Source organism: Microtus oregoni, unplaced genomic scaffold (assembly GCF_018167655.1).
Source record: "Microtus oregoni isolate MIOR12 unplaced genomic scaffold, Mior012 000010F_ref0000083, whole genome shotgun sequence".
NCBI classification, from domain to species: Eukaryota; Metazoa; Chordata; class Mammalia; order Rodentia; family Cricetidae; genus Microtus; species Microtus oregoni.
The window spans coordinates 11,796,521-11,815,448 of NW_024543069.1; the positions used below are offsets into that span (position 1 = coordinate 11,796,521).

Consider the following 18,928-nt stretch of genomic DNA (forward strand, 5'->3'; position numbering starts at 1 on the left):
GTTTTTCCACCTAACCTTCCTACCACCTGGGGGAAGGTGACTTTTGGGAAGCCGAGGGATTGTTTTACTGGATCCTAGGCAGCAGAAGTGGCTGCCTGTGCTAAAGTGGTTCATTTTCTTCCTTTGCTTTTTGACAAACGGTGGGCGGACCGATGCCCGGGCGCGACCCCGGGGCTCACTTCGCTGCCGGACGCTGAGTTTCAGACTGCAGCCTTGCTCTGCGTACACCCAGGCCCCTTTGCCGCTCATCGAGTGTGCGGACGGGTGAATGCTGACAGGCATCCTTTGAGCATTGGTTAAAGCCCCAGCGTGCTCACCTTTGCATCTCCTGGTTTTCTGCTGCCGCTGCCTCCTCCTCCTTCTCCCCCTCCCCTCCCCCTACTCTTCCCCCATCCTCACCCTATCATCAGCACCACCACCAAAAGACGCGTCCCTTTGGCAGAGTCGAAGCTCCCCGCTGAAACGAAGGGGGAGGGAACACCCATCCCCCACCTCCCATCTCTGCCTAGGCTCCGGGTTTTACTGCAGCAATCGGAGGTGACAGCGCCACCTCGGTCTCGGTAGCTCTCCGAGCCCCGGCTCCCCCCACACCCCCACCCCAGTATCGGGGAGGAAAGCGCCCCCTCCTGAAAGGCTAATCTCCGGAGAAGTGCGAAGGAGCTACAGAAAAGCGAATTTTAAAAATGTAGAAGTCACTGGGCTGCATTCCTCGGAGGACAGCCCAATCCCCCAGGACTGAGTGTCAGCGCATAGGAAGTTGGGACCTTAGAGCGAAGGGGGAGGGGAGTGGTGCAACCCCGCATTCTCTTCTGGAAGGAGTCTCTGCAAGCCCTGCGGTTGGACACAAGTTTGCGTAAGAGTGTTTTCCTTTTGTCAATTATTAATCACCGGAATCAGTTTGGCAGAACTGGAGTTTTAGCAGTAGTGCAGAGGGCGGGGCCCGAACACCTAACTCTTGGGGCCTCCCCTGCGCCCGGCGCAGTGGCAAGCTAACAGCAGCTGGGGAGAAGCCAGAGCATCCAAGCTCACCCAAAGGCACCAAAGGCAGGAGGTAAGCATCTTCCAAAAACCTGCATCCAATACGAAGAAGCTTTCTTAACACAGAATTTCTGTCTTCATGGGGTGGGGGGGAGAATAGAACTGAGCTTTAATGTAATTTATCTGCTTATTATCTAACCACATTACAACTTTAAGAACTGAATGGGTCCTCTTGGCATTCACTATGTTGGAAACTAAGATGTTTCACTCAACATAAGCCAAACTTTATTATTGGAACTTTTCCAGCCATAAGAAAATTATTTTACATTATTTTCATTATTCTATCTTTGTGTGGCTTGTTAATATCCAGGGAAATATCTTAGGATGTGTTTGGCTTTCTTATTTATCTAGTAGTATTTATCTAGTTTCCTGCTCTTTTTTTTTTTTATGCCAATAAGTTACTTTAGGCAAGGGCACACCAGTCCACTGCCAGCAGATAAGGCATAGCTAGGAAAGAAATGTGTTTTAGTATTTTTTCTTGATTATTAAGCACAAAGTGTTTTATCAAGGATACTTCTGTAATTGTCACAAGCAATCAAAGTCTTCAACCCATGGAGCAATGTGTGTCATAGCATCCTTGGGGAGCAGGGGAGCATAGGTGGGGAGGTTTTCAGGTACAAGCGTTAAGTCTAGACTTTCTCAAATGGAAAGGCAGTCAACTGGTTGGGAGTGCACAGGTCAGCCCAGCCCGTGGGCCAGTACAAAAATTGAGGAACTGTTAAGTCTAAATGTTAGCTCCCAAAGTCCAAATAAATGTATCAGGGAAAGTGCGATGTTTGCCTTTGCAAGAGACTTTATAGCAGCAGTGGTTATTTTGAATCAAAAGTTAGTAAGAAATACACTGGCGTTTTTTGCTGAAGAACTTTTAAATGTGAGATTCATTCCTGTGCTTCTTTCTTAATGCGGCGATCTTTTTCATGCTTTTTTTAAAAAGTTCTTTTTGGGGGGAGGTTGTTTTTGGTTTTCTGATTTTGTTTTTGTTTGTTTTTGCTTCTGCAAGACAGGGTTTCTCTGAGTAGCCTTGACTGTCCTGGATCTCTCTCTATGAACCAGGCCTCGAACTCATAGAGATCAGCCTGTCTCTGCCTTTGGAGTTCTGAGATTAAAGGCATGCTCCACCACCATCAACCATTTTCATGATCTTTAATAGTTGTGATGGCTTTGTATATTGATCACTTAGACCAACAATGAACTTTTGTGTGGGATACACAACCTCATTTGTCAAATCTCTCTAAACAACAATTTAACTGCAATAAATGAAAAATGGTTGTTAAGGCAAAGGCACAGACTGCGTATCAAGTAGAAAACCAACCAGTCTTCAACTCCTGTTGGTTTTCTTAACCTACTGTTTATAAGCTTGCTAATTTTAAAATTAAATATCATCCTTTACACGTCTATGGCCAACTGTGGCCAACAAAGTCGGTGTAAACTCTGACCACCAATTGACAGCCTTCATTTCAGATTATCCGAACAGCAGCTGGAGCTGAAAAGATGGCTCAAAGAGTTAAGTACGTTCAAGCATGAGGACCCAAGTTCAAATCCCAGCACCCACATCAAAAGGCACAGTAGAATGTGCCTGTAATCCCAGAGCTGGGAGGCAGCATGAGAATCCTCCAGTCTTCTCCAGATAGCCATTCTAGCCAAATGGGCAAGCTCCTGGTTCAAGGAGAGACCCTATCTCAAAAAGTAAAAGGTGGAGCCATAGGAGGAGACACCAAACACTAACTTCTGACTTCCCCACACAACCCCAAGTTGTGCACATAGACCACACACACATGAGCAAATCATCCAAAAGAGACTCAACTTGTCAAATTATGACTGTGAACACACCTGTTAGAAAACAGTAAGCGGTGAAAATTATCTCGGGATATTAGCCTGAGGGATTACAGCAAATAATGAAGCGTTTATGCCAAATAATCGGTAATATCGGAGTAAAAACAACAAGGGTGTGTGGTATTTGAGCACACTTCATCTCCCCAGCCTCCTCCAGCTGCTGGTGATCCACTCTGGCTGGATGGAGCTTTGCACTGGGTATTTTACGGAGTTCCCTCCCAACCTAGCATCCAGCCCAAAGCTCCAGCCGATTCAAAGGAGAAACAGGCCACCACCCTCCTATCTCTCCTGACTTTATGTTACAGAAGATTTATTTCAGGGAGGACCAACTGAGAAGTCAGTCTTTCTTCCTGTAACTACACGCGCACATGCACATACACACACAACTATATGCATACACACACACACACACAACTACATGCATACACACACACATGACCGAAGATGAAGAACTCAATAGCAAAAAGACAAACAGCCCATTTTGAAGTGGGTAAAGGTTTGAATAGACCAAATAGAATTTCTCCAAAGAAGAAGTGCCTAAGAAAGGTGCTTATATTTACTTGTTGGAAAACAAAGATCAAAATCATAATGCGATATCACTTCATACCAACCATAACAGTTACAGATGAAATGATCCATATTGACAGATCAGCTCAGTTCGTGCTCATATAAAGAATTTGGAGGTGATGGAGATTATGTGGAATAGCTGGGGCTGGGAACACAGCTCAGTGGCGAAGTGCTTGCCTAGCTTGCCCGAGATCCTAGGTTTGCTTCTTAGCCCCACAAGGAGAATGGGAAGGAAGACTAGAGCTATCCCATCTTGCCAATGGGGTGTAAAATGATGCAGTGGAAAGCAATTTGTCAATTCCTCTACAAGTTACCAAATAGTGCAGTTCCCTCTTAGACATACATCCCGGGGAACCGAGAGATTGCATCCACAAAGGAACCAGTGCCCAAATCTTCATCCCACTAGTACACGTAACAGGCAAACCCGAAAACACAGGAAAACCCCTGGAAGCAATCCTAGCATCCATTGAGAGGTGAGCGGGCCAGTACAATGCATGGAACAGAACAGTGGATATTATTCAACACGCTTCAGCACGGCTGAACCTTGAAAAACTTACATACGCTAAGCGAAAGAACGCGCATTATGCCATTCGTCACAAACCAGCGAATCTACAGAGAAATGAGACCAGTCGTTGCTGAGGGCCGGTGTGGAAGATGAGCTGGGGAGGGATGGAGAAGTGACAGCTGAAGGGGACAGGGTGTCGTGGGGAGATGACAGATTTTAGACCGTGGGATGGTTTGTGGCTATGGATGTTACGTGGCTGAAAAGCCTTGGACTGTATACTTAAACTAGGTTAATTGTATGGTAAGTGAATTACATCCCAACAAGGCATATTATTAAAAACCCATCCAATGTAGGCAGGCGTGGTGGCAATTACCTATAATCCCAGAACATGGGAAGGTGTTGAAAATTCAAATTGCAACTTTGAGATTAGCCAGAAAAATTTAGCAAGACTCTGTCTTAGAACACGAAGGGCAAGCAGGGCGGTAGTGGCATACATCTTTGATTCCAGTACTTGGGAGAGAGAGGCAGGTGGATCTATGATTCCAGGACTGCCAGGGATATTCAGAGAAACCCTGCCTGAAAGGGGGGAAAGAAAAGATACAAAGGCACCAACTGAAAAGATGGCTCAGCTCTCAAGAGCACTGATTGCTCTTCCAGAAGACCCAGGTTTGGGTCCCAGCACCCACACAGAGAGTCAAAACTGTCTATAACTCCAGTTCTAGGGAATCAGATACCCTCTTTGGCCTCTGTAGGCATCACGCATGCATGTGACGCAATACATACATACATACATACATACATACATACATACATACAGGTGAAACTCTTACACACATCAGATAAAAATAAATAATTTATTTTTAAAAAAGGACTAAAGGTGTGGCTCAATCTTAGAGCATTTGCCTAGTGTGTACACAACTCTGGTTCAATCTCCAGGACCAGAAAAAAAAAGTATGTGAAGCATTGAAAGAACAAATGAATTTAGAATCAATATGAAGCCTTTTTGCCCAATGGCCATTTAGAAATAGATGGACTAATTAAGGGTGGCCCAGCAGTTACACAGCTGTATGGTTTGCATAAGTTTGCATACCTGCCCTGGCTTGTCTTCTATTTGGTAATAAATCAGATGCCATTAGCTTCCTGTCACGGGGGATTTACGTGCAATGCAGCACCCACTCGGACTCACCCATCATTGTAGTAACCCTGGACCTGTTGAGGCTGGTTACTCTTCTCGCTTTTAGGTAAATCTAATCTTTAACAGTGCTAAGGTTAATTGTTGAATCTGCTATGTCCCACACTGGGTTAGAGGGGAAGGTACCTGACCCTCTGTAAAATGTGGATTTCCACTCAGATCAAAGCACTTTTATTTACCCTAGATTGGCTCTGCAGGCCAGAGCCATGGGAGAGCTGGGGAGCAGCCAGTAGTCCCCGAAGCACGCTGATATGTCCTTGCTGGAAAGCATCATCGGTAATTATAACGATCGCGAGCGCAGAGGCTCCTAAATAATTAATTCATGCCTCTATTTGTCTCTTGTGTTTTGAGTTCCCACAGCTTCCCCAGCCTGTGCTAAGAACCACAGAACGGGAGGGCAGCTCGTTGTCCCGAACAAGTACAAAGTTAGTGTGTTTTGGAACCCTGGAGGGGAGAAGTCACAGAATGTGTTGCGAGGACAGTTAGGAGCACACTGAATCAAACCGTACCTTAAGCTGTGTGGATTAAAGTCTTCCTGCTTCGGGAAACCTCAGGGATTCTCCTTCTCACCTAAATAGGCCTGTCCCTCTGTGCGTCTGTTTTTAGGAGTGTGCCAAGCCCATGGAAATAGATTCCATCCGGTCTTTAACTACCATGGCGGGTGTCATATTTTGTCCAATTGGAAGACTTCTATTGAAAAGAGTTGCGTGTGTGTCTGTATGCGTCTACAGGTCCACACACACATTTAGGTCAGGAGACAGCTCTGGGTGTCATTCCTCAGGTGCAGACCCTCTTTCCTGTCAGGCAGCAACTTTCATTTCCTTGGCACTTGCTAAATAGGTTAGCCTGGCTGGCCCATGCTAGGCTCGCTAGCCAGCAAACACTGGGGAATCTTCCTGTCTTCATCCCTCCAGCACTGATTACAAGCATGCACCATCATGCCTTTTCTTTTTTCTTTTTTTTTGGTATGGATTCTGGGGATCTAACTCAGGTTCTCATGATTGCTCTTTTACAAACTGGACAATCTTCCCGGCTGTGGTAAAGAATGATTTTAATATCTAATCATTTGTCTATACATTGAACATACGTAGGAGAAGTTGAGCATGACTTTTCTTCGTGTTTTGGTGGAAGGCTGTGGGAAAAAGAGAAAGGCTCATTGCTGGAGGAGGCTTCTGTCCCACCCTGTCCTGCAATAAAGACACAGAAACTATATTATTTGCAATACTGTTTGGCCAATCACTTAAGCGTATTTCTAGCTTGCTCTTATATCCTAAACTAACCCATCTCCATTAATCACCACGAGGCTGAGGCCTACTGGCAAAGTTTTGGCAGGCTCCACGAAGGCGTCTGTCTCTTGCAAGTGGCTACATGGCTTCCCCTGACTCCGTCTTCTCTCTCTCTCTCTCTCTCTCTCTCTCTCTCTCTCTCTCTCTCTGTGTGTGTGTGTGTGTGTGTGTGTGTGTGTGTGTGTGTGTGTGTCTTTCTCTGTGTATATCTCTTCCAGCCTGGTAATATTCTGTTAAGCCCTTTGCCAAAAGCAGCTTCTTTATTAACCAATAAAAGCAACACATAAACAGAAGAATTTTTCACAAATTGATGAGGCAGAGTGTATTTTTATGTAGCTCAGGCTAGCCTTGAACTCATAATAGTCCTGCTAAGACTACCAAGGGCTAAGATCATAGATGTGCCCCACTGTGACTTAATCATTACTTAATCATTACTCTTAATATCATTTTCACTCAGGACTGAAGAAGGCACATATTTGGCAGGCATTTGCTGCACATCTACACCACTCCAGGACACCCTCAGGCCTTGTCTAAGTAATAAGCATACAGACAAAGCGTCCTGACCCTTTGAGGTGCTTATAGTCTAGTGGACATCTCTGACATTAGTAACAGAAATAATAGGTGAGTGTGTAATTTATAAGGAGGTAAGAGCTCTGGGGAAAATAAAGATGGAACAGGGTACAATTTTAAACTACAGGCTCAGGCTAAAAAGTAAGAATGTGCTACAAAAAGCCTGACCCTGGAGGAAGCGACAGGGATTCCCAGCATCAAATGAGCTCCTCTTCCCCTTACAGAGGTTTGCTTTCCCTTTTACACTTTCCTCACCCGCCAGCATTAGCTTTCTGCCTAAATATCCCATTGTTTCCTAAAGGGAAATCTATCCCCAGCGTATAGCAAGTACGCACAAGGAAGAAATACCCCAACACCTGCTTGAAGAATTACAGCTGAACTATTATTAACAAGGCAGCACCTTTTTTGTTGTCTTTGAGAATTTCTTGCATGCATGCAATCTATTTAATAATGTTCAGTCCCTCGCTCTTCCTCCTAAGTCCTTCCAGATCCACACCTGCCCCCCCTCTTAGGATCCACGGAGTCCGACCTGTGCTGCTAATGTACTCATGGGTGCAGGGGCACCCAGCAGAGTGTGGCTAACCCGCTGGGGTCTCAGGGCATCCAGCAGAGTGTGGCTAACCCACTGGGGTCTCAGGGCACCCAGCAGAGTGTGGCTAACCCACTGGGGTTCCTCCCTGGAGCAGCATCTAATAACAACCCTTCTCACTCTAGGAAATCATCAGGCTAGGGTCAGTTCTTCTTGGCCCTTTCGGCAGCAGTCCAGGATTGCGCACAGTGTTCTCAGGGGTTGTACACAAATTGCAGATCGGGTTCCCCAAAGGCAGCACCTTTTGGAAAGTAGAAGGGAGTCTGAGGGGAATGAAACCTCGAGAGCCCATCCTGGACTAATGGAAGAACTACAGCAGGGAAGAGAACCCGGAGTCCCACGGGTCAGCTGTGGAGGCTGAGGGAAAGGTCACCACCCTGTTGTTCCAGAATTGCTGCCTGGTTCCAACCGTCCCCAGGGAGCCCTGTTCTAACCACACAGAGTTAGGTGTAGCAATGCTTCTTCTAGGTGTGGCTTAAGAGGAGCAGGGATGGAATTTTGTAAGTCAAAAGGGACATTTCTTTTAGTCTCAAATGCAAAGTGTGTAAGAATGTTGAGTAGAATTAGAGACAGCTTTTTTTTTAAAGAAAAATCTGTTATAATGGGACATTAGAATTCTCATACATTTATTTAACATGTTTTAATTAAACAGCTACCGTATGCCACTCATGGAGGAAAAGACATGACAAAGAAGACCTTACTCAAATCTCTTTCTTTCTAGACTGCTTTGTGTGTATGGTACTAGGAACTAAACAGGACTCCATTCACGCTAAGCAAGCACCCTGACAACCGAACTGTATCCCCAACACAATACATCGCTTGCTACAAAATGGATGAAGAACCCAGGATAAGACTTTGAAGGATGTGCTGCCCTACCAACCCGGTTCTGGCGGCCTTTCTTTTTTGTTTTTTTTTTTTTAAAGATTTATTTATTATGTATACAACATTCTGCCTCCATGTATTCCCGCACGCCAGAGGAGGGCACCAGATTTCATTACAGATGGTTGGGAGCCACCATGTGGTTGCTGGGAATTGAACTCAGGACCTCTGGAAGAGCAGCCAGTGCTCTTAAACTTTGAGCCATCTCTCCAGCCCCTGGCGGCCTTTCTTCACCTCATTCTATGCCCTGGTTTACCTGCTACTTCCCTGTCAGAACATTCACCAAACTGTGGGGAGATACCTGTCCCTCCGCTCAGGAAAGCAGCCTGGAGAAACTAACCATGTCAGCCTTAATGAGCTATATACTCCTCTGGTGACCTTGCTACCTTGTTGATTGAAACAGCTAGGATGGATGGATGGATGGATGGATGGATGGATGGATGGATGGGCCAACAAATGGATGATTTGCTGGACTGTGATCAAGTTCTTTGCAAAGCAAGTCAGTGTGTTAGGGTAGTTCCGAGTATGCACTCTGCATTTTTGTTTTGGTTTTCGGTTTCTGTTTGCTTGCTTGCTTGCTTTATAAAACTTCGGGTCAATTTTTAAATTCCCTTGTACTGCCATTTCCATATTTAAAAAGTGAGTACAGAAATACTGCTATCCTTACAGTGTTGCTAAGTGAAACCTATAAGGTCCTACCTAGAAAGTACTTAGCAAAATTTTGGGCTATAAATTGCTCAGTAAGTATCTACTGCTATTACCAAAACAGACCGGCTTTCAGGCTGACAGTCTGCTATTCCAGTGTTCCGGCCCTGCTCTTGCACCTCCATTGTAAGAGCAAAGGCTCTCAGTCAGGCCTAGCTGGAGCCATCATGCTGCCGTCAAGGTCAGTGAAAAGATTTAAAAAAGAAAATTTGGAATGAAATGTAAGTATAGCATATTGAAGAATAAAATGAAAATGACCATTAAAAAAAAAGGAAAAGGCTCAAGATGACATCCACAAAGCAAATTTTCCAGGATTGTAACCCCTCTGTTGCTGTCACCTCCCAGACCAGTCAAGTACTCGTCCTGACACACACTCGGCGTGCCTCGCAGACAATCACGCCCAGGGTCAGTGATGTGGAGAAGAAAGAGACACGAAACCCATCCTGCTCGAAAGTGAGCCTTGCCTGTACCTTAGGGCACTGAACTGTCCTTCTGGCATCTTTTGCAAACCTAATTATCTTTCTGGGGTATGCCAGACCAGTCGTCAGAATTATCACAGCGCCACCTCAAAGCTATCTGTGACATTCTAAACTAACCGAAGAAAGAGCTAACTGGACCAATCAATGAAAATCTAGAAACCTTAATAATTACCTTTAATAAGACTAATAATTACAAGGAATAGAATACCCTGGGGCTTTTCTCCAACTGGCGGATCCACAGAGAATCTTAAATCTTACATAGAAATGTTTTAATTACTGGACTAGGGCCTCTGTGGCCCTGGGAGCTCAGAACTGACAGGCATGAGCTGTGGCAGAAAGCAGCGTGGGCCAGCGAGGGGGCTCAGCAAGTCAAGACACTTGCCACCACGCCTGGCCACCTGAACACAATCCCTGGTAACTGCATGTGGGGGATGGAGAGAACAGATTCGTGCAAATTGTTCTCTGGCCTCCTCGTGTGAGCCGTCACATACACACTAAATAATTTTAAAAAGTTTTAAATGTGACCACGAGCACAATTGTGCCTGGCACACACATCTAGGTCACATTAGAAGGAAGGAAGCTATTCTAGTCAACAGAGCTTTGTTTGGCTAAACTTCTGTTGCCATTAAGATGTGACTACTGTATTCTTCTCCAGAGAGGGATTTTTTTTTAAAGGCTTTTTATGTGTAATAGATTTAAACCTGGCATGCTATTTATCCAAGCGTGTATACATATTCCTTCCTGCCTTAGCTGACTATCGGCAACTAAATGAGCAACTTAGTTTCGGACACAAGGAAGCAAGAATAACACACTAGGGGTGGGAGGGGTAGTTCAGGGTGGAGCGGGTGCACAAAGCCCTGGCTTCAAACCATGGCACCGTGAAAGTTAATGGCCAAATTTAATACTATGAATTTCTTTCATAAATCATGTATGTATCCTCTGCCACCCTCCCATAGAATGCACAGCACCCAAACCAGTGTTTTAGGTTCATACAAATCACTCAAGAAATATTTGTGATATGAATTGAACGTATCTGTACTCACTTAAAATTTAGTTCTATGTAATCAGTAAAGAAGTAATTTTTCAAATCTATGTAGTAACAAATGAAAAAAATACCCTTTGAGTAAAATGAATTGAAAAACCTCAGGGTTCGAAATTAAGTACATAGTATGCCTTAGCTAGCGTTTCCATTTCTGTAATAAAATGCCATGACCAAAATCAACTTGGGGAAGAAAGGATTTATTTGGCTCACATGTCCTAGGTCACAGTCCACTGAAGGAAGCCAGGACAGGAACCTACAGGCAAGAACTTCAACAGGGGCCGTGGAGAGGTGCTGCTTACTGGCTTTCTTCTATGGCTTGCTCAGCCTGCTTTCTTCTATCATCTGCCCAGGGATGGCACAGCCAGCAGTGAGGTGACCTCGCCCCCATTCATCACCAATCAAGAAAGCGCCCCAAAGACTTGCCTACAGGCCAATCTGATAGAGGCATTTTCTTGGTCAGAATTCCTTCTTCCCAGATATATCCAGGTTTGTGTCAAGTTGACAAAAAAAAAAAAAACAAGCAGAACACACCACACCACACCAATCACAAGTCGGTTTAAAAGGAAAAAAAAAAATCAGAGTAGACATTATATATTTAATGTGGTAATTAAATAAGCTTCTATTTCTTGGTTACTCTGGTATTCTCATTGTTACATTTCAGCATTTTATTTTTTCACAACTGGTGCAGGTTTAACAGCCATCAAAACTGTTAGCCAAGAAATCTTTCTGTGATTTCAAAAGACTCAAACAGGATGGTGGATTTGAGATTAGCCGGGGCTTCATAGCCAAGACTGTGTCACACACCCCCCCCAAAAAAAAGAAAGAAAGAAAAAACACCAAATTTGAAGAAGCAAGGACTATTCATTCCCAAAGCCATAATGCCACAATGTTTCTCTTAAAGCTACAAACTCTGTTAGCTAGACACTATTTGCATTGTTCAAAGCTGAACTAGTGTATACAAATACACAGTGTTTATGACACTGAGATAGTCCTGACGGTCTGACTACCTGAGCTGTTTTAAATAATATGCAACTGAGGGAAAGCTGTCACATGGTGGAGATTTGCATGTCTTTAGCTCAGTTAAATGATAAATGACATTTTCCTGAAATGCTTACATGTGTTCTCTGTGACATTCATTCCATCTAAATACTTTTGCATGAGTCGGGCAGTGGTGGCATGCACCTTTAATCCCAGCACTCAGGGGGCAGAGGCAGGTGGATCTCTGTGAGTTCAAGGCCAGCCTGGTCTACAAGAGCTAGTTCCAGGACAGCCAGGGCTGTTACACAGGGAAACCCTGTCTCAAACAACAACAAGAACAAAACTACATGAAACAAGCTGTTGGCAAACATAATGAGCATAAAATCTAGAAATAAAAATCATTCTTAGTACTTTTCAATGATAAATATGATGAAGCACACATAACTAACCCCCTTCTTAAACCTCATAAAATAAATTAATTCTGTAACTTTTAGATTGACTCCTATATCCTAAGGATATGCTATTTATAAGCATGTGTGTGTGCGTAAATAACAAAGACATATATAGAGAGAAACATGTGTAATCTACTAATATTACAATATGTAAAAAATTCAACTTCTCACAGCATGTCTCAAATTCCAAATTTAGTAATCACTATGAGCCACTAAACTAAATGCTGCAGAAAGTGATTATTCAGCTGCCTTAGACCTTGTGAATAACACGTGTTAAACTGTGGGTTTTCCCTCCATAGCTGTAAGTGGATTATCTCACAACCAGGTTGTGCAACCGGCTTTTAACATCTCTCTTCATAAACATGACAACCCTTTAAGCGATAAGAGCTATCGTCCTGTTGATCCATCACTCTGACACATCAGTTTTGATCAGCTGGAGTCTAATTTCTTCCTGTTGCATAATTACTTAAGAATCCATTCTGCTAGGAGTGAGTTCCTGGAAAGATTTGGGCAGCTGATGTTGTAGAATACAGGTTTGCGTTTTAGGGAGGAAAGGAAAAACTAGTAACGGAAGGGAGCAAGAACACAGCATGCTGTGAAGCCAATGTGGAGCCGGGTCAAGTGCAGCTGCCTTTCCCAGAGGCAGGCAATGGATACTCACTTTGTCAGGATGCCCGAAAGAATGGGATTCTTCGTTTCGTCTTTAACTAAGAATAGGAAATGACTTCTCCTCTTCTTCACTCAACAATTGAAAAATAAATTTGTTGCTAGGCATACTAGGCAGAGTTGGAAGATAAAGCCACAAACAGCCCATGTCCCCATGTCCCCACCATGGGGAGAGGGAGTCTTCACATACTTTTAGTTTATTTAATTTAAAAAAAATTTTTTTTGAGACAGATTCTCACCATTAACTCTACCTGGCCTAAAACTCACATGTAGACCAGGCTAGCCTCTAACTCACAGAGATCCAGCAGACAGGAGAGTGCCAGGGTTAGAGGCATGTCAAGGCTTGTGCCAGCACACCCAGCTAACCTTCGTCATAATAAATTATTGTCTAAAAGTCTAAACAAAGAGAGAGACAGAGAGAGAGGGAGAGAGAGAGAGAGAAGAGAGAGAGAGAGAGAGAGAGAGAGAGAGAGAGAGAGAGAGACAAGCAGTTGACCTCATTCTGGATTTGGATTTGGCTGGCTGACAGGAAAATCTGATTATAAGGGAGGACAAAAGGAAAACAAAAAGCAAAAAGCAAAGCTTTCACGGTTTCCTCCACTGAGAAGAAAACAGACGAGGGTGGATACAGAGTCAGTCCGCCACTGCCGCACCCACTGCCTTCTTGCTGGCAAAACCCCAGTTCCCAGAACCGTCTGTACCCACCTTACCTGGCTCCCTGTCCCCTGACCCACCTACCTGGCTCCCTGTCCCCTGACCCACCTACCTGGCTCCCTGTCCCCTGATCCACCTACCTAGTGTGTCTCTGAAGTGTTTGAAAGGGTAAGCAGAAATCTCTCAGGGAAGGGGAAAATGCTTAGAAAATGTGAGAAATAGTTATATAATAACGAGATAAATTTGCCCTTATATCAGATATAGAGAGATACACTTTACTATGTTGTGAGGATGAATCTCTACAACATACAGAGATCACGAATCACAATGTTATCCATGTAACTTATGCACAGAGAGGTTTAACAACCTCTAGAACGTCAAAGAGTAAGTTCAGGATGTACAAAGTAAAATATCAACGAATTTTTGTGCTATTCAGAGTGGATCTTGGAATTGGTGAGCTCTTAGTAACTCTGTCTCTATTCATCGTTTCCCACGGTTCTTTGAAACAGCTGACCTCACAGGCGGGTGCTCCTCAGCCTGGAGTGGCCTTGAACTTCTCCTCCCTCCACCTCCAACGCTAAGATTATAGGCGTGTGCTACCACGCCTGCTAATCTCATCCTAAATCCTGCCTCCCAGTTTCTGACAGTCTGGAGAAGGCACCGGGAAGTCTCTGCTAGAACCTGTTCCCAGTGGAGTCCTCAGCATCTCACCGGGGAAACCCATTCTTCTTTATTTTTTATTTATCTGTGCATACTTTGCATGCTAGGCAAGTTCTCTGTCAGGAACCGTCCCTCCAACCCCACCCCTTCCCCTGCACTCGGCTCCTACTGACAACTATTTTTCTAAGATTCACCTCTGAAAACAGTAAAGTAGTTCTAAACCGTGATCGCTTGTAGCGTCCGTTAGAACATCTGTCCTTCTCAGACCGCTAACTCCTCCCCCTGCAGAGATTTTCCAGCCCTTGAGGATGCACTCGGCTGGCTGGCATGGCCTTTTCTAAGAGCTAGAAGAAGAGTGTGGTGGTTTTGAAAGAGCTGTTGGGGTCATGATGTCTCTTCACAGCAACAGAAACCCTAACCAAGAGAACGAGCTACAGCCCCTTTTACTCAACTACGGCATCATATTTTGCAGATATATAGGAATACTGAATTATTTATCATACACAGTCTACCCAAGGTCAGACTTTTAAACTCCAAGATTAACCCAATTTCTTCTTTTTCTCCTCACCCCCCTCATATGATATTAACACATTGTTCAAAATCAAGAAACATTCCTTCCCCCGCCCAAAAGTTGCCCAGAAATCCAGTCCTTGAAACAGAGCAAGAGCAGACTGCTTCCGTGGAAATTGGGAGAAGGATCCTATATCCTTGAACCTAGTGTTCAGGTCACAGCTGCAAAGTCATCAGCCACTGTCGTATTCTTAAACTCTGATTTTCTTAAACGATGATCTTCCCCCCACGTAATTTTTCAAATGATGTTAGCACATCCCTTGTTGTTGCACAATATATCCTAGACTTGTGGAAGAGAGCCCGGACGGTTGAGTGACATTTCTCAGGGGATACGATCATTGTAAAGTCTGCAGGCATCTTTGACTTAACTGCGCTGAAATCTTTATTCACAGATGAAGAGATAAAGGTCAGAGAAGAGAAGCCACCTCCACCACATCACGCAGAAGAGAAACACAACAGCACTCCAGCCTGGACCCCTGCTCAGGTGAGCTCCTCTGCTTGCATCGTGGACTTGCAGAAATCTTTTAGAAATGTGACCCTTCTCATGGTAACATTACATCTTTACTAAGATGAAATCCTAGTCCTCTGTCAAGCAAGCAGCAACAATTTATGGCATGCTTCTGGAATATCGTATTGACATTGGAGGTGAGACCAAGGATGACACTGGTGTTAGCTTTACTTCATCTCAAAACAGTGACTCCTGACACTGGTGTTAGCTTTACTTCATCTCAAAACAGTGACTCCTGACTTAAAGACTTAGCAGGACCTTTGAGGTGTAGACAGAAAATATTCCAACTGTGCAATTTGCATAAATTGCAAGGGTTACATAGACGCCCCCGCCCCCAACCTTTGACTATAGGTTACAAACCCCTGGCCTAGAAAACACCAGTGGCGGATACATGCCAAAAACACAATAGCAGAGCACTAGCTCCTGCCTTATTTATGGGTCTCTGGTGGAGGACGACTTCTGTTTCAGGATCCTTCATCTTTAATTTATACGATGCAGCAGTTTATCCTAGAAGGCTCTCGGTACGAGAGGAACATTTTTCAGTAAACATTTAGTTTACCAAGTGGGATACATTAATATAACAAATATGGAAAAATGAAGACATTGTCTTCCAAAATCAAAACACTCGCAGCGTGAGAATGGTCAGTGTTCACAGGAGGGCATTTATTTTATTTTGTTTTAAAATTCTTATTACAATTATTAAGAAAAGGGAACAGACTGAAAGGAAACCTAGCCTGCTGGTTCCTATTTAAATAATTATAAAAGCACCCATTCACCCATGGGAACAATGCGAATGAAAGGCGTCTTCTCCCTGTGTCCTGGAGACATCAGAAAGCCCCGGTCCTTTCCTGTTTGCAGCAGTGTTCCAGGCTGGAGGGCAGCAGTTTCTTTATTTCCATGTACTTTAAGAAACTTACAAATACTTTAAATTTATCGGTAAGGAGTCTTGGTCTCTGCAGATGAAAACATCTGTCTTGGACGTTCTGGTAGCATTAGTTAACATGACAGGAGCATGTGCCCTACCCTGCGGTGACAGGCATTCTCACCCTTCAGTGTCACAAGATCCCGGGATCGGGGTTGGGTCCCAGGATCGGGGCTGGGTCCCAGGATCGGGGCTGGATCCCAGGATCGGGGCTGGATCCCAGGATCGGGACTGGGTCCCAGGATCGGGACTGGATCCCAGGATCGGGGCTGGATCCCAGGATCGGGGCTGGATCCCAGGATCGGGGCTGGATCCCAGGATAGGGGCTGGATCCCAGGATCGGGGCTGGATCCCAGGATAGGGGCTGGATCCCAGGATAGGGGCTGGGTCCCAGGATAGGGACTGGGTCCCAGGATAGGGGCTAGTTTGACTCCCAAATAAGCAGAACACAAACCCTGGAGCCTGGGCTTCTTCATCTCGTGAAGTGAGCTGATGCACGTGAGGGTCTTCACTTGGTCCTCTGCATGTGCGGTGCTGTGCTCCAGAGGGCAGTTAGGACTGGGCTTGCTGGGACCGTTTGTCTCTAGTGTGGTAGCCACATGGGAATCACATAATATACCAAATATACTAGCATATTACTAGCTATTATATTAGCTAATGTAATACTTTCCCGAGGGTTGCACTAAGCACTTCATTTTTTCTAATCTCTTCCCAGCAGATGTGGGCATGGAGTTCTGTCCCCATTCCTGTTCCCCAGCTGAGACAACTGAGGGAAGGCGGGTGTACGTTACTCAGAGTGACTCACCCAGGGCTGCAGTTCAACCCTAGGCAGGACCCAGAACTCACCCGTGTAATCATCCCAGCATCTCGCCTCTCCCGACTCCACTCAGTCATGTGAGCTGTTAGGCCTCAATTTATTCAGCTCTATAAGGATAATCGAAGCCCTCAATCCAGTCGTAGGCCACCACACTGGCACTGAGAGAGGCTGCCTCTGCTTGGAGGAGGTGATTGTAATGAGATCCCTCGTCCTCAAGGACTTTTGTCTTTGTTTCTGGGACAGCTCTAACAAATCAACATAGGTGTGGTGGCTTCTGTCAAAGAAATGTGTCTAGTGGTAGTGCTGGAGGCAAAAGTATGCAATGAAGGTAGGGACATGCCACCTGCCACCTGCCTTCCCCCACCACCCACAAATATGCACTCTACACACACACACACACTCACACACACACTCACATACATAGTGGGGGCAGGGGGGGCGGCTGTATGTATGACAGGCATCTGGATGGCTTCCACATGACTGTTACCAATCATGCTGCTGTACACATAGCTGTACTTTGAATGACTTTTTGGAGAAACTTCTAGTGACTTGAAAGACCCTTACTTTCTTATGTTCATGTTTTACTGCTAAAATGAACTTGGCAGCCTTCGGCAGTAATAGCACAGAAGTGAGAAGACAATTGGAAGCTACATATCCCCCTTTCACTGTAGAGTGACAGAGACGGATTTTTAATGAAGCAATAACAAACAGCATACCCCAAGAAACACACAGCTAAGCGTGGACCTAGAAGCCCGCTTCGCCATTGCGGGACTTTAAAAAGTGCACAGGGACACTGCCCTGTCCCTAGGTCGGTAAATGATGAGACATCAGATAGAAAGCTTAGCATGTCATTCCCCACATCATTATAAACCCTCTCCTATCCATTTCCATATTAATATACGTTCCCCCATTTATAGTTTTGAAATGAATAGCGTCTTTCGATAGTCACACAACATTGAATCTAAACAAATCTCTGAATTTTGTATGCCCTAAATTATAGTCAGTGCTTTCACTAAAGCTGAAGTCCGATCTTTTTCTCTCGGCCGTGAGTCCTGAACTCATAAAGTCATCTGGAGGCTGAACTGAGCTCCCTCAAAACAAAACAAAGAACAACTTCAAAATCAGTTATTTGGAACATGTCTTGGGGTCTTCCACTTTTGTTCCTATTAAAAAAAATTAGACACACTGGAGTAGGTAGAGTCACAAAACACTAGGTACCGAACACTTGGCCTCTTTGTTGCTGACTTTCCGTAGCTCACTGGAAAGTGCAGGGTTACACAATGTAACAGAGTAACCCATAGCCTGACAGCGAAGCCTGTGCTCACTTACCATGCTTGTTTCTTCCTCTCTCATCATGAATGCATAAGGAACATCACTAACTGCTCTGTGCTCGTTTACTATGTGTTTCTCCCTTGCCTTTCGTTCATCCCGAACTCCTGGGTCCCTTCTTAGCCTCCACTAAACACTTGGGTTTATATTCCGATTTCTAATACTCACCCTGTTGTCAGCTTGGGAAACGAGTCCCTGATAGAAACTTGGCAAGCATTGCAGTATGGAAAGAAAGTTCCCAGGGAGAGATTAAGCAAGATTGGAACTTTTTGTAGTGCACAAAGGCAACAGAAACCAATAAACTAATCACACTTTATATTCGCGGAGATTCGGTATGAGGTTGTGCCATTAATTATAAAGACTTCTCCCAATCCATGTCACTGATGATTTAAGAAATTGCATGTGGCAGAGCTAAGGAGAGGGCTCAGTGGGTGAAAAGGGTGCTGTGTAAGAGTGAGAGACAAGTTCCAGTCCCTAGAATCCACAGAAAAGGCTAGGCACTGTAGTGCATGTTTGGGGGAAGGCAGGGCAGACAGGTGATCCCAAGAGCTTGTTGACTGGCCAATCTAGCCAAGATGGTGAGCTCCAGGTTCAGTAAGAGACCTTGTCTACAAACAATAGAACAAGATACTCGACACTGACCTGGCCGTGGGACACGCGCATGTGTGTGCACACACACACAGGAAA

At 44.7% G+C, this 18,928-nt stretch overlaps 1 protein-coding gene across 1 annotated transcript in view; it reads left to right on the forward strand.

Annotated features, from left to right (window-relative positions):
• The first annotated feature begins 449 nt into the window (after positions 1-449).
• Sptssb (serine palmitoyltransferase small subunit B) overlaps positions 450-18,928 on the forward strand; it is a 28,402-nt gene continuing 9,923 nt past the window's right edge. The window contains exons 1-2 of the mRNA XM_041659505.1: positions 450-1,051; positions 15,058-15,149. The gene's annotated coding sequence lies outside the window, so the exon portion shown is untranslated. The remainder of the gene's footprint in view (positions 1,052-15,057; positions 15,150-18,928) is intronic.